The sequence below is a fragment of the Phoxinus phoxinus genome (assembly GCF_949152265.1).
Source record: "Phoxinus phoxinus genome assembly, chromosome: 9".
Taxonomy (NCBI): Eukaryota; Metazoa; Chordata; class Actinopteri; order Cypriniformes; family Leuciscidae; genus Phoxinus; species Phoxinus phoxinus.
Genome location: NC_136884.1, coordinates 4,650,525 through 4,664,837, shown reverse-complemented (window position 1 = coordinate 4,664,837; position 14,313 = coordinate 4,650,525). Strand labels below are relative to the sequence as shown.

Here is a 14,313-nt window from a genome sequence, read left to right as displayed (position 1 = left end):
TAGTATACTTAAATGTTAAAATTGAATAGCTTATAAACAAATTTGAGCTTAACTAGTCTGACTAGACTAGTGACTTAGTCTACTCAATTAGTAATTTTTTCATTTTAATTTTCATTCTTTTTCACTGTGAGACAAGAGATCTGCGGCTCACAGGTAAGAGCGCTGCCTCACGGGGTCAGAGGTTGCTGGTTTGAGTCCAGCCAGATCTCTGCGATACGAGTGAATGTTGTGTGTGAAGGGATGAGGAGTTTAAATTAAATCAAATTGTTATGGATAGTTGTATCAAAGAAAAGGCCCCAGACGCCAGTAATGAGTGTGAAAGACACAGTGGTGCAAGTGGATAAACACACGTTCTCGGCTGATAAGGTTGCACTGGAGGCTTGGGTTCAATCCTCACCTCAGCAAGATTTATTGTAAAATCACAGGCCTCATCCAGGAGAAAAGTCAAATATAAGTTCCTGCACATGTCTCAGCAAGAGATCTGTGGCTCACAGGTAAGAGCGCTGCCTCACGGGTTCAGAGGTTGCTGGTTCAATCCCAGCCAGATCTCCGCGATACGAGTGAATGGTGTGTGTATGAAGGGATGGGGACGTGTCGGGTCCCCCCCGAACCCCGTCACGATGTCCAGCAGGGGTTATGCTTCTTGATACAATGAAGAAAAAAAATTAGCAGACTCAAAATTTTGCCCTGCCGTCCCTTCCCCACCTATTTAGGTTCCCATCATTTGCTTTATAAAGGTGTGACCCTCCAAAAAGAAAATGATGGGAACCTACATGTTTAGAGCCAAACAACAACATTCACACATGAGAAGTCTTACCCGTCCATCAGCAGAAGTCCATCATTACAGGGAACGTCTGTCCACACGACTCAGATCTCTGCTTCTGATGACCGGACGCTCCAAACACATCCCGTATTCTGGAGAGGAAACAAACATTACTTTACATTACACACTGAATAACTAAAACATCAGAATTGTATGTCTAAACGATAGTTACATGTAATCGGTTACATCAATTAAAGTCCTAAAGCTGTACAGTGTAACAAAAATATAATACACACATAGTATGAATGCTGAATCAATAATAATATTTTGGTTCAATATTTATTCCCCACCTCTTTAGGTTTCCATCATTTGCTTTTCAAAGGGGAAGTCCTTCAAAAAGAAATTGATGGTAACCTACAGTACATGTTTATCACAGTAAAACACACAATCACACATTATACACATTACCTGTCATGAGCAGAAGTCCATCATTAACGTCTACAAGTGCCAGATCTCTGCTTCTGATGGCCGGGTTTACGCTCCACAACACATCTCTGATTCTGTAGAGTCACGGCATAAACAAACACATCATTACACACTGTATATCTACAATAAAATCTGGAAAAATAAATAAATGAAATCTGCTAGACATCAGTAATGCTGTATCAATAAATCTACTGTTCATCTCGTTTAATTCAATTACTGTCTTCCAGACACAGACTGAAGAAAACACTGAATACTAAAAACTAAAGAATCTACAGACCAACAAACATCAGAACAAGATTACAGAAATGACACGCAATGTGTCTAGTCACTGAGGTTTACTTGATTGTTTCATGCTTGTAGTAATATTATGACAGGCTTTAATGTGTTATTTTAATAAAAAATGTGTTGTACTCTAATATCCCAGTCATAACCGGAAGTAGAAAAGCATGAATCAACAAGAGAACATCAGAGCTTCACACACACACACACACACAACTCCTGCTGACTCTCACACCAATCCAGAAAACACTGCAATATCAACTGAGTCCTTCTTATTACACTTTATAGAGTGAATATCAGAGGGCGATTCGTTCAGAGACTAAAAAGGTAACGCTACAACTAGTGACCGATTTGATAAAGTGAGCAAGTGATTTAAAGAGAAATTGACTTTATACGGAGAGTTACTCACAGGTGAGTCTCGTGACACTCGGTTCCTTCATTTTATCCGTGTGTGAGTCGGTTTAATTTGCAGTTGAGCTGTAATATGCGCTGTTAAAGTGACATTAAGAGCTGTCATCTTCTCATCTGCAGGATCTGCACGTGTTGTTGTGATTGTCATCAAGCGTCATGTTGTCAAGCAGCAGAAGTGTCAGACTGAAGGAGAAACCGCTTCTGCCGCCCAGAGGAGCGGAGGAACAACTGCACTTTACTGTCGTCGGGTTATAGTGGAGAGATCCCACTCGATTTCCAGCGGTGTAGTTTACACAAATCACCACAGGAGGGTGAAACCATTTTTTTTTATATAAGAATAGATTTGCAGTGGTGTAGTTTACACAAATCACCACTGGAGGGCGAAACAATAATAATAAAAAAGAAGTAGACTTGATTTGCAGCAGTGTTACCATAGATAGACTGTAGAGTGCCACACAAGATTTGCAGTGGTGTACTTCACATAAATCACCACAGGAGGGCGAAAACAATTTTAGATCTGACTTTTTTGCATATATATTTATTTAGAAAGACGATAGGACACAACAAAATTCACACACAGATAGTGATACAGTTGATACAAAGAATAACTTAAATGATAACAATACAATTGTCTGCATTTAAACAAAAAAAGTCTGGTCTTTCATGTTTAAAAATGTATTTTAACAGAGAGGACAGAAGGAACAAATCCCTTTTATTAGACTCGATTTGCAACAGTGTAATTCATAAAAATCACCACAGGAGGGCCAATATATTTATTTATTTAAAAAGAAGACAGGACAACAAAATCACACACAGATTGATACAAAGAATAACTTAAATTACAATAAATGTATTATAGCGTATATTTATCTTATATATATCAGTTAGCATATTTCAATGTCAAACAGAACAAAAAAAGATTTCCATAAGAGTAGCTTTGGTTTTCTCATAATTGAATAATAAATCTAAAGAAATACTTTGTCCAGAAATAAATACACAAACAATCTTGCAGAGTAGTCAATGAGTCATCAATCAGTGATGAGCATATTTTACCCAGCGTAAACATGCGTTAAGATAAACTTTAAATGTAAAATATGATCATTGCATCACAGGTTCTGTGGCTCAGTGGATAGTTGTCTCCCTTTCAAGGCAGAAAGTCCTAGTTCAAACCCCACATTTGCTGAAGTTATTCATCATTTAACACAAAGCTCTGGATCAAACCTGTTGAACACACTCCTCATCTCTGCAGTCTCAGCGGCTCAGGAGAGAAAGTGTTGTGTTTCAATCACAGCGTCCTGAGTTCAAATCCCACTATTGCTGACTTTCAATTGTTCTCATTAGACGAGGAGTCCCGAAAACCAGTTATTGTTTTGAAATCCATGATGGGTGAGTGGATAAACACACACTCTCTGAGGAAGAGAGTGATGAAGACACGGGATCAAATCTCTCTTTAACTGCTTTATTGGAAACTCTCAGGATAATAGTGACATATAAGTTCCTTCACATGTTGAGACAAGAGATCTGTGGCTCACAGGTAAGAGCGCTGCCTCACGGGTTCAGAGGTTGCTGGTTTGAGTCCAGCCTGATCTCTGCGATATGAGTGAATGGTGTGTGTGTGTGTGTGTGTGTGAAGGGTTGGGTAGTTTAATTTAAATTAAATTGTTATCGATAGTTGTATCAAAGAAAAGGCCCCAGACGCCAGTAATGAGTGTGTAAGCCACAGTGGTGCAAGTGGATAAACACACGTTCTCGGCTGATAAGGTTGCACTGGAGGCTTGGGTTCAATCCTCACCTCAGCAAGATTTATTGTAAAATCACAGGCCTCATCCAGGAGAAAAGTCAAATATAAGTTCCTGCACATGTCTCAGCAAGAGATCTGTGGCTCACAGGTAAGAGCGCTGCCTCACGGGTTCAGAGGTTGCTGGTTCAATCCCAGCCAGATCTCCGCGATACGAGTGAATGGTGTGTGTATGAAGGGATGGGGACGTGTCGGGTCCCCCCCGAACCCCGTCACGATGTCCAGCAGGGGTTATGCTTCTTGATACAATGAAGAACAAAAATTTAGCAGACTCAAAATTCTGGCCCGCCGTCCCTTCCCCACCTATTTAGGTTCCCATCATTTGCTTTATAAAGGTGTGACCCTCCATAAAGAAAATGATGGGAACCTACATGTTTAGAGCCAAACATTCATTCACACATGAGAAGTCTTACCCGTCCATCAGCAGAAGTCCATCATTACAGGGAACGTCCGTCCACACGACTCAGATCTCTGCTTCTGATGACCGGACGCTCCAAACACATCCCGTATTCTGGAGAGGAAACAAACATTACTTTACATTACACACTGAATAACTAAAACATCAGAATTGTATTTCTAAACGATAGTTACATGTAATCGGTTACATAAATTAAAGTCCTAAAGCTGTAAAAAATATATATTTAATACATAGTATGAATGCGGAATCAATAATAATCTTTTGGTTCAATCTACTGTTCTTTTAATGAAGTGTTTATTCCCCAACTATTTAGGTTCCCATCATTTGCTTTTCAAAGGGGAAAAAAGAAAGTGATGGGAACCCACATGTTTATCACAGTAAAACACACAATCACACATTATACATTACCTGTCATGAGTAGAAGTCCATCATTACAGTGAATGTCTGTCCACACGACTCTGATCTCTGCTTCTGATGGCCGGGTTTACACTCCACAACACATCTCTGATTCTGTAGAGTCACGGCATAAACAAACACATCATTACACACTGTACATCTAAAAATAAAAAAAATATCAGAATTTATAAGTAGTCTAAAATGAAATCTGCTATACATCAGTAAATCTACTGTTCATCTCGTTTAATTGAATTACTGTCTTACGGCCACAGAATGAAGAAAACACTGAATAGATCTAAAAACTAAAGAATCTGCAGACCAACAAACATCAGAACAAGATTACAGAAATGATACGCAATGTGTCTAGTCACTTCTCTTTACTTCATTGATTCATGCCTGTAGTATTATGACATTTTGAATTAAAATACCATTTTAAAGGCTGTGTTTTACTCCCATATCCCAGTCATAACAGGAAGTAGAAAAGCATGAATCAATCAACAGGAGAACATCAGAGCTTCACACACACACACACACACACACACACACACACACACAACTCCTGCTGACCCTCACACACCAATCCAGAAAACACTGCAATATCAACTCTGAGTCCTTCTTATTACACTTTATAGAGTGAATATCAGAGGGCGATTCATTCAGAGACTAAAAAGGTAACGCTACAACTAGCGATTGATTTGCTATAGAGCAGGCAAGTCATTTGATCAGAGAAATTGACTTTATACGGAGAGTTACTCACAGGTGAGTCTCGTGACACTCGGTTCCTTCATTTTATCCGTGTGTGTGTCGGTTTTATTTGCAGTTGAGCTGTAATATGCGCTGTTAAAGTGACATTAAGAGCTGTCATCTTCTCATCTGCAGGATCTGCTCGTGTTGTTGTGATTGTCATCAAGCGTCATGTTGTCAAGCAGCAGAAGTGTCAGACTGAAGGAGAAACCGCTTCTGCCGCCCAGAGGAGTGGAGGAACAACTGCACTTTACTGTCGTATTATAGTGGAGAGATCCCACTTTACGATGGTGTATTTTATACAAATCACCACTGGAGGGCCAAACAATAATAATAAAAAAGAAGTAGACTTGATTTGCAGCAGTGTTACCATAGACTGTAGAGTGCCACACAAGATTTGCAGTGGTGTACTTCACATAAATCACCACAGGAGGGCGAAAACAATTTTAGATCTGACTTTTTTGCATATATATTTATTTAGAAATACGATAGGACACAACAAAATTCACACACAGATAGTGATACAGTTGATACAAAGAATAACTTAAATGATAACAATACAATTGTCTGCATTTAAACGAAAAAAGTCTGGTCTTTCATGTTTAAAAATGTATTTTAACAGAGAGGATAGAAGGAACAAATCCCTTTTATTAGACTCGATTTCCAACGGTGTAATTCATAAAAATCCCCACAGGAGGGCCAATATATTTATTTATTTAAAAAGAAGACAGGACAACAAAATCACACAAAGATTGATACAAAGAATAACTTAAATTACAATAAATGTATTATAGCGTATATTTATCTTATATATATCAGTTTGCATATTTCAATGTCAAACAGAACAAAAAAAGAGTTCCATAAGAGTAGCTTTGGTTTTCTCATAATTGAATAATAAATCTAAAGAAATACTTTGTCCAGAAATAAATACACAAACAATCTTGCAGAGTAGTCAATGAGTTATCAATAAATGATGAGCATATTTTACCCAGCGTAAACATACGTTAAGATAAACTTTAAATGTAAAATATGATCATTGCATCACAGGTTCTGTGGCTCAGTGGATAGTTGTCTCCCTTTCAAGGCAGAAAGTCCTGGTTCAAACCTCACATTTGCTGAAGTTATTCATCATTTAACACAAAGCTCTGGATCAAACCTGTTGAACACACTCCTCATCTCTGCAGTCTCAGTGGCTCAGGAGAGAAAGTGTTGTGTTTCAATCACAGCGTCCTGAGTTCAAATCCCACTATTGCTGACTTTCAATTGTTCTCATTAGACGAGGAGTCCCGAAAACCAGTTATTGTTGCAATATCCATGATGGGCGAGTGGATAAACACACACTCTCTGAGGAAGAGACAGTGATGAAGACACGTGTTCAAATCTCTCTTTAACTGCTTTATTGGAAACTCTCAGGATAATAGTGACATATAAGTTCCTTCACATGTTGAGACAAGAGATCTGTGGCTCACAGGTAAGAGCGCTGCCTCACGGGGTCAGAGGTTGCTGGTTTGAGTCCAGCCAGATCTCTGCGATATGAGTGAATGGTGTGTGTGTGTGTGTGTGTGAAGGGTTGGGTAGTTTAATTTAAATTAAATTGTTATCGATAGTTGTATAAAAGAAAAGGCCCCAGACGCCAGTAATGAGTGTGTAAGACACAGTGGTGCAAGTGGATAAACACACGTTCTCGGCTGATAAGGTTGCACTGGAGGCTTGGGTTCAATCCCCACCTCAGCAAGATTTATTGTAAAATCACAGGCCTCATCCAGGAGAAAAGTCAAATATAAGTTCCTGCACATGTCTCAGCAAGAGATCTGCGGCTCACAGGTAAGAGCGCTGCCTCACGGGTTCAGAGGTTGCTGGTTCAATCCCAGCCAGATCTCCGCGATACGAGTGAATGGTGTGTGTATGAAGGGATGGGGACGAGTCGGGTCCCCCCCGAACCCCGTCACAATGTCCAGCAGGGGTTATGCTTCTTTATACAATGAAGAAAAAAAAAATTAGCAGACACAAAATTCTGGCCCGCCGTCCCTTCCCCTCCTATTTAGGTTCCCATCATTTGCTTTATAAAGGAGTGACTCTCCATAAAGAAAATGATGGGAACCTACATGTTTAGAGCCAAACAACAACATTCACACATGAGAAGTCTTACCCGTCCATCAGCAGAAGTCCATCATTACAGGGAACGTCCGTCCACACGACTCAGATCTCTGCTTCTGATGACCGGACGCTCCAAACACATCCCGTATTCTGGAGAGGAAACACAAACACTACTTTACATTACACACTGAATAACTAAAACATCAGAATTGTATGTATAAACGATAGTTACATGTAATCGGTTACATAAATTAAAGTCCTAAAGCTGTAAAAAATATATATTTAATACATAGTATGAATGCGGAATCAATAATAATCTTTTGGTTCAATCTACTGTTCTTTTAATGAAGTGTTTATTCCCCAACTATTTAGGTTCCCATCATTTGCTTTTCAAAGGGGAAAAAAGAAAGTGATGGGAACCCACATGTTTATCACAGTAAAACACACAATCACACTTAACACATTACCTGTCATGAGCAGAAGTCCATCATTACAGTGAATGTCTGTCCACACGACTCTGATCTCTGCTTCTGATGGCCGGGTTTACACTCCACAACACATCTCTGATTCTGTAGAGTCACGGCATAAACAAACACATCATTACACACTGTACATCTAAAAATAAAAAAAATATCAGAATTTATAAGTAGTCTAAAATGAAATCTGCTATACATCAGTAAATCTACTGTTCATCTCGTTTAATTGAATTACTGTCTTACGGCCACAGAATGAAGAAAACACTGAATAGATCTAAAAACTAAAGAATCTACAGACCAACAAACATCAGAACAAGATTACAGAAATGATACGCAATGTGTCTAGTCACTTCTCTTTACTTCATTGTTTCATGATGCCTGTAGTATTATGACATTTTGAATTAAAATACCATTTTAAAGGCTGTGTTTTACTCCCATATCCCAGTCATAACAGGAAGTAGAAAAGCATAAATCAATCAACAGGAGAACATCAGAGCTTCACACACACACACACACACACACACACACACAACTCCTGCTGACCCTCACACACCAATCCAGAAAACACTGCAATATCAAATGAGTCCTTCTTATTACACTTTATAGAGTGAATATCAGAGGGCGACTCATTCAGAGACTAAAAAGGTAACGCTACAACTAGCGATTGATTTGATAGAGCGAGCGAGTCATTTGATCAGAGAAATTGACTTTATGCGGAGAGTTACTCACAGGTGAGTCTCGTGACACTCGGTTCCTTCATTTTATCCGTGTGTGTGTCGGTTTAATTTGCAGTTGAGCTGTAATATGCGCTGTTAAAGTGACATTAAGAGCTGTCATCTTCTCATCTGCAGGATCTGCTCGTGTTGTTGTGATTGTCATCAAGCGTCATGTTGTCAAGCAGCAGAAGTGTCAGACTGAAGGAGAAACCGCTTCTGCCGCCTAGAGGAGCGGAGGAACAACTGCACTTTACTGTCGTATTATAGTGGAGAGATCCCACTTTACGATGGTGTATTTTATACAAATCACCACTGGAGGGCCAAACAATAATAATAAAAAAGAAGTAGACTTGATTTGCAGCAGTGTTACCATAGACTGTAGAGTGCCACACAAGATTTGCAGTGGTGTACTTCACATAAATCGCCACAGGAGGGCGAAAACAATTTTAGATCTGACTTTTTTGCATATATATTTATTTAGAAATACGATAGATAGGACACAACAAAATTCACACACAGATAGTGATACAGTTGATACAAAGAATAACTTAAATGATAACAATACAATTGTCTGCATTTAAACGAAAAAAGTCTGGTCTTTCATGTTTAAAAATGTATTTTAACAGAGAGGATAGAAGGAACAAATCCCTTTTATTAGACTCGGTTTGCAACGGTGTAATTCATAAAATCCCCACAGGAGGGCCAATATATTTATTTATTTAAAAAGAAGACAGGACAACAAAATCACACAAAGATTGATACAAAGAATAACTTAAATTACAATAAATGTATTAGCGTATATTTATCTTATATATATCAGTTTGCATTATTTCAATGTCAAACAGAACAAAAAAAGAGTTCCATAAGAGTAGCTTTGGTTTTCTCATAATTGAATAATAAATCTAAAGAAATACTTTGTCCAGAAATAAATACACAAACAATCTTGCAGAGTAGTCAATGAGTTATCAATCAATGATGAGCATATTTTACCCAGCGTAAACATGCGTTAAGATGAACTTTAAATGTAAAATATGACCTTTGCCTCATGTGTTCTGTGGCTCAGTGGATAGTTGTCTCCCTTTCAAGCTGGAAAGTCCTGGTTCAAACCCCACATTTGCTGAAGTTATTCATCATTTAACACAAAGCTCTGGATCAAACCTGTTGAACACACTCCTCATCTCTGCAGTCTCAGTGGCTCAGGAGAGAAAGTGTTGTGTTTCAATCACAGCGTCCTGAGTTCAAATCCCACTATTGCTGACTTTCAATTGTTCTCATTAGACGAGGAGTCCCGAAAACCAGTTATTGTTGTGAAATCCATGATGGGCGAGTGGATAAACACACACTCTCTGAGGAAGAGACAGTGATGAAGACACATGTTCAAATCTCTCTTTAACTGCTTTATTGGAAACTCTCAAGATAATAGTGAAATATAAGTTCCTTCACATGTTGAGACAAGAGATCTGTGGCTCACAGGTAAGAGCGCTGCCTCATGGGTTCAGAGGTTGCTGGTTCAAATCCCAGTCAGATCTCCAAGAAATCAGCAGATGGGGGATTGGTGGTGAGGTGAGGTAAGGTTAGGATGAGGGATTGGTGGAGAAGTGAGGATAGGATGTGGGATTGGTGGAGAAGTGAGGATAGGATGTGGGATTGGTGGAGAAGTGAGGATAGGATGAGGGATTGAGGATAGAATGGTGGAGGTATGGAGCCTGGTGGGTAATTTTTTTGTTTTGCTGGGTTTTATGCATTTCATGCTACCATTAAAAATGGTTAAGTAAACATTGGTGTATAACCGCTGCTGGTTATGGTCCCAGAAATCCCCAGGGGGAGGAGTCATGTCATTCCCTCCCCCCTTCGTTTCCGAGCTTGTCCGCCCTGATCCGATCTCATGATTGCCGTTCCTCACCACATCCATGCTTCAGTGTCCAGGCCGGTCTCGAACCGGGATCCTCCGACAGGAGAGGACAAGCTCAACCCACTGAGCCACTGGCACTTCCACACCAACTCTGCTTTTTTGGGGGGCATGTCTTTATTATGTGAACAAAACCAGTGAAACTAAAGCATTTTAACACAAAGAGTGGGATTCGAACCTGGACTCTCCACATGACGGAGCGACACAAAGTCCACTGAGCCACTGGAGCCGACACTCTTATTGCGCTTTTTTGAGGGCATGTCTTTATCATTTGGACAAAATCAGTGAAACTAAAGCATTTTAACACAAAGAGTGGGATTTGATCCCAGATCTTCCCAACAGAGGAGAACACGCTCAGCCCACTGAGCCACAGGAGCTTCCATACATGCAATGCTTTTTGGGGGACATGTCTTTATTATTTGCCATTGTTTATTATTATTATTATTTACAATCAGGAGGGATTCGAAGCGAGGATTTCCGATTCCCTGAGCCACTGGAGCTCCAACACTTCAGCTTTTCTGTTTGTTTTAATTGATCAATCAAACCAATAAAACTAAAGCATTTTCCACCTCAAAACTAAGATTCGAACCAAGATCCTCAACACAGAGCGGCAACTCTCAAACCACGAGCCACTGGAGATTACACTCTTTTACTCGAAAACTAAACCTCTTTTTAATTTGGACAAAACCAGTGAACCTAAATTACTTTTACCAGAAAGAATGGGATTTGAACCCAGATTCTCCTCAAGCTTTTCTTTTTAGGAGGAGTTTTGTCTCAATTGATCAGTCAAATTAAAGTATATTTTTCACCTTAAAAGTGAGATTCGACCCGGATTCTCCCCGTTAGAGAGTAAAACTCAGACCACTGGAGCTTCTTCTTGCACGTGTCTCTGTCTGGAGGGAGATTTGTCTCAATTGGTCAATCAAACCAAAGCATTTTTCACCACGAAAGTGAGATTTGAACCTGAATTCTCCGTGTTAAAGAGCGACGCTTAAAGCAGGAGAGATCGCTCAACCACTGAGACACTGGAGCTTCAGTTACATCTCTCTTTGTGGACTTTTGTCTTGTTTATGTGGACACAACCAGTGAAACTAAAGCATTTAACCACTGAGCCACCAGAGCTATTACTCTTCAGCATGTCTTTTTGGGACAAGATTTGTCTCTATTTATCATTCATCAACTAAAACTAAAGAACATTCACCTCAGAAGTGAGATTCCCAAGTGACCGCTGAGCCAGAAGCTTCCTCAGCTAAACTTTGTGTTGTGTTGAGTTGATTATTAAAACTAAATGAAACAAAAGCATTTTCAACCTTAAAATTAAAACATTATTCCACAATAGTGAGAACTGAACCTGGATTCTCCACATGAGGGCGACACTCACACCTCTGACACTTTTACTTATATTAGCCATTATTTTTTAACCTGTTTCTGTCAATGTTCAACCAAAAACACATTATAATAAACCACAGCTTCCCACCTGCTGGTTAAAACTGTAAACGCAACGAGAAAATACCAGTAGTGATCGCTTATTAAGATCTGCTAAATTAAAGCTCAGTCTGCCATACAGAGTTATTTTATCTAGAAGAGAAAGGCAGATCAAAAACGCCTCTGGAATGAATGTGCCCAAATGTGAGATAATTGCTGCAAAATATGTCTTTTCATGCCATGAAATGAGGACAACCAGTGGAACCTCAGATGGATAAATAATTGTAGCCTATATATATATATATATATATATATATATATATATATATATATATATATATATATATATATATATTATTATTATTTTTTTTTTGTATAAATGTATTCATGCATTTGTTTACTGATTCATTTTATTGATTATTTGTTCATTGCCTATGTAATGGCCAATGCTTTGGCAATACTGTAGTGTACAAGTCATGCCAATAAAGCTAATTTTAATTTGAAAAATTTGAATTTGAATGAACGCTCCCTCGCCGACCTACGTCACTACCTAGCAATATTTGCATAATGCTGCCCAAGATTACTTGTCAAATAAATAAATGAAGTTGAAATCATTACCTGTCCAGGAACGACTGATAAATATATATATATTTAAAAATGTTTTAAATAATTTAAGGACTTTTGTCATATTTTATCCTCGGATCATGTAGCCTACATGTTTGCCAGATATTGCTGCAGTGCCGACGGATAAAACATTTAAATAAAATATATTGATGCTGTGGCTGTATTATAATATTTTTTTTGTTTTGTTTGTTTGAACAAGTGTATGTTCTTCAACAGGAGAATCCTGGTTTAGTTTTAGTGGTTTAAAAGGATTAATAAGACAAAATCCCAAAACAAAGGGTAGAGTCCCGTGGTTCAGTGGTCAACGTCACTAACCGTCAATTACCGTCAAAAACCGTCGTTTCCCGAATCCCGGAACAAGATGTTTTTATTTTTTACCTTTCAGGTGAGGAAAAAGTACGTGTATATCCACACCATCACCATCATCTCTCATGTATGAAGTATCTTCAGTCTCGCGAAACTAAAGTGCAGTTCCCCATGCGGTCCACTAGGTGGCGCGCGCGAGTTTCACCTGCGGACGCTTGATGATGACGAGGCGCCACAACACGTGCAGATTGTTTTATTTGTCACATCCATATACTGTCTGTAGAGCCAAACTGGTGTTCTGGTTTAGTGAACTTTCGGTCTGGGTGAGAGGACTGAAATGTAATTTTCATATATTTGGAAACTGATGTATGATTTAGTCAGATCAGCTCTCATCTGATGGGGTAAGAAAGACAGATCAAATGTTCTGCTGAAAGTCACATGCCTCAAGCGTAAACACACACAACCACACGGGGCGAAATATCAGATTTTTTGTTTGTTTGCCTGAGTCAATAGTTTTGATTTCATGAATATGTATCACTGTTGTTCACATTTAAACAAATGATACTACGACTAAACATTTAATGGTGTAGGTAGGCAGTTTTTTCGACTGTCAAGGCACGCATTTCAAAGTTTCAGATCAGTGTTACAGCGCCGCCTTGTGGACAATAAGTGTGTCTGCATGAACCACAGCACAGCAGTATGAAAGCATTAACAAAAAACTATAGTATGTATTTATTAAATCACATTTATGATACTGAAAGAACAACATAGGCATTAGACTATGCAAAATATTCAGTTTTTATTTTATTTTTTAGAAACTGTCACGGAGGAAGAGGATGTGAATCTCATCCGAGATCATATGTGTCTCATCCTTGTGGACAATAAGTGTGTGTGAAAACATTAATATATGAAAACAGCAGTTGGAGGAAAGAAGGGTGTCTAATCCTGCTCCTGGTGAGACATTTTCCTGAGTTTAGCTCCAACCTCATTTAAAAACACCTGAAGCTCTCTGAACGCCCTCCTCTGGGTGCACGACACGTGAACAACACATGCAACTTTTTTTACATGTTGTAATTTTACATTTTACATTTATTTTACTTTTTTACAATTGTCTAAAAAACTCGATCGACAAGCATATCTTGAACCTTCAAAACCTGATTATATATTCTAATATGTCATCTGACACACTACAGCTGCTAGCTTGGTCAATGCTAGCTTGGACCTTTGACATATATACCTCTATAATTTATTGCGTTTTCTATTATCAGGTCACGGTCACCTGACAAAATAATCCTCATTCTAGTCTTATTACTTATATTGGTTTAATAGTAAGGTCACTATTTAGTTTAAATTGGTTTATTACTAAGAACATAATTGGCTCGGCAACCTTTCTCTCTGGACTGCTTGCGATCATCAATTTATTTTATGGGGTTTAATAATTTTCCAGGGTTTCCTTAATGTCAAA

The 14,313-nt window shown here is 38.7% G+C and overlaps 4 long non-coding RNA genes across 5 annotated transcripts; 1 reads left to right on the top strand and 3 right to left on the bottom strand.

The window, feature by feature from the left end:
* Positions 1 to 243: 243 nt before the first annotated feature.
* Positions 244 to 2,161, bottom strand: LOC307004777. The gene is made up of 4 exons (XR_013799146.1): positions 1,938 to 2,161; positions 1,232 to 1,323; positions 818 to 915; positions 244 to 642 (listed from the first exon to the last, which is right to left on the bottom strand). It is a non-coding gene; the product is annotated as an uncharacterized lncRNA (long non-coding RNA).
* A 290-nt stretch (positions 2,162 to 2,451) lies between these two features.
* LOC307004778 lies at positions 2,452 to 5,448 on the bottom strand. Its single transcript, XR_013799147.1, has 4 exons — positions 5,309 to 5,448; positions 4,564 to 4,665; positions 4,151 to 4,248; positions 2,452 to 3,976 (listed from the first exon to the last, which is right to left on the bottom strand). It is a non-coding gene; the product is annotated as an uncharacterized lncRNA (long non-coding RNA).
* A 288-nt stretch (positions 5,449 to 5,736) lies between these two features.
* Positions 5,737 to 8,737, bottom strand: LOC307004779. 2 transcript variants are annotated; one of them, XR_013799148.1, is made up of 4 exons: positions 8,598 to 8,737; positions 7,860 to 7,961; positions 7,445 to 7,542; positions 5,737 to 7,267 (listed from the first exon to the last, which is right to left on the bottom strand). It is a non-coding gene; the product is annotated as an uncharacterized lncRNA (long non-coding RNA). The 2 variants fall into 2 exon arrangements; XR_013799149.1 differs by having other exon boundaries at positions 5,765 to 7,264.
* A 4,353-nt stretch (positions 8,738 to 13,090) lies between these two features.
* On the top strand, positions 13,091 to 14,245 carry LOC307004780. Its single transcript, XR_013799150.1, has 3 exons — positions 13,091 to 13,249; positions 13,479 to 13,572; positions 13,664 to 14,245. It is a non-coding gene; the product is annotated as an uncharacterized lncRNA (long non-coding RNA).
* The last annotated feature ends 68 nt before the right edge of the window (positions 14,246 to 14,313 follow it).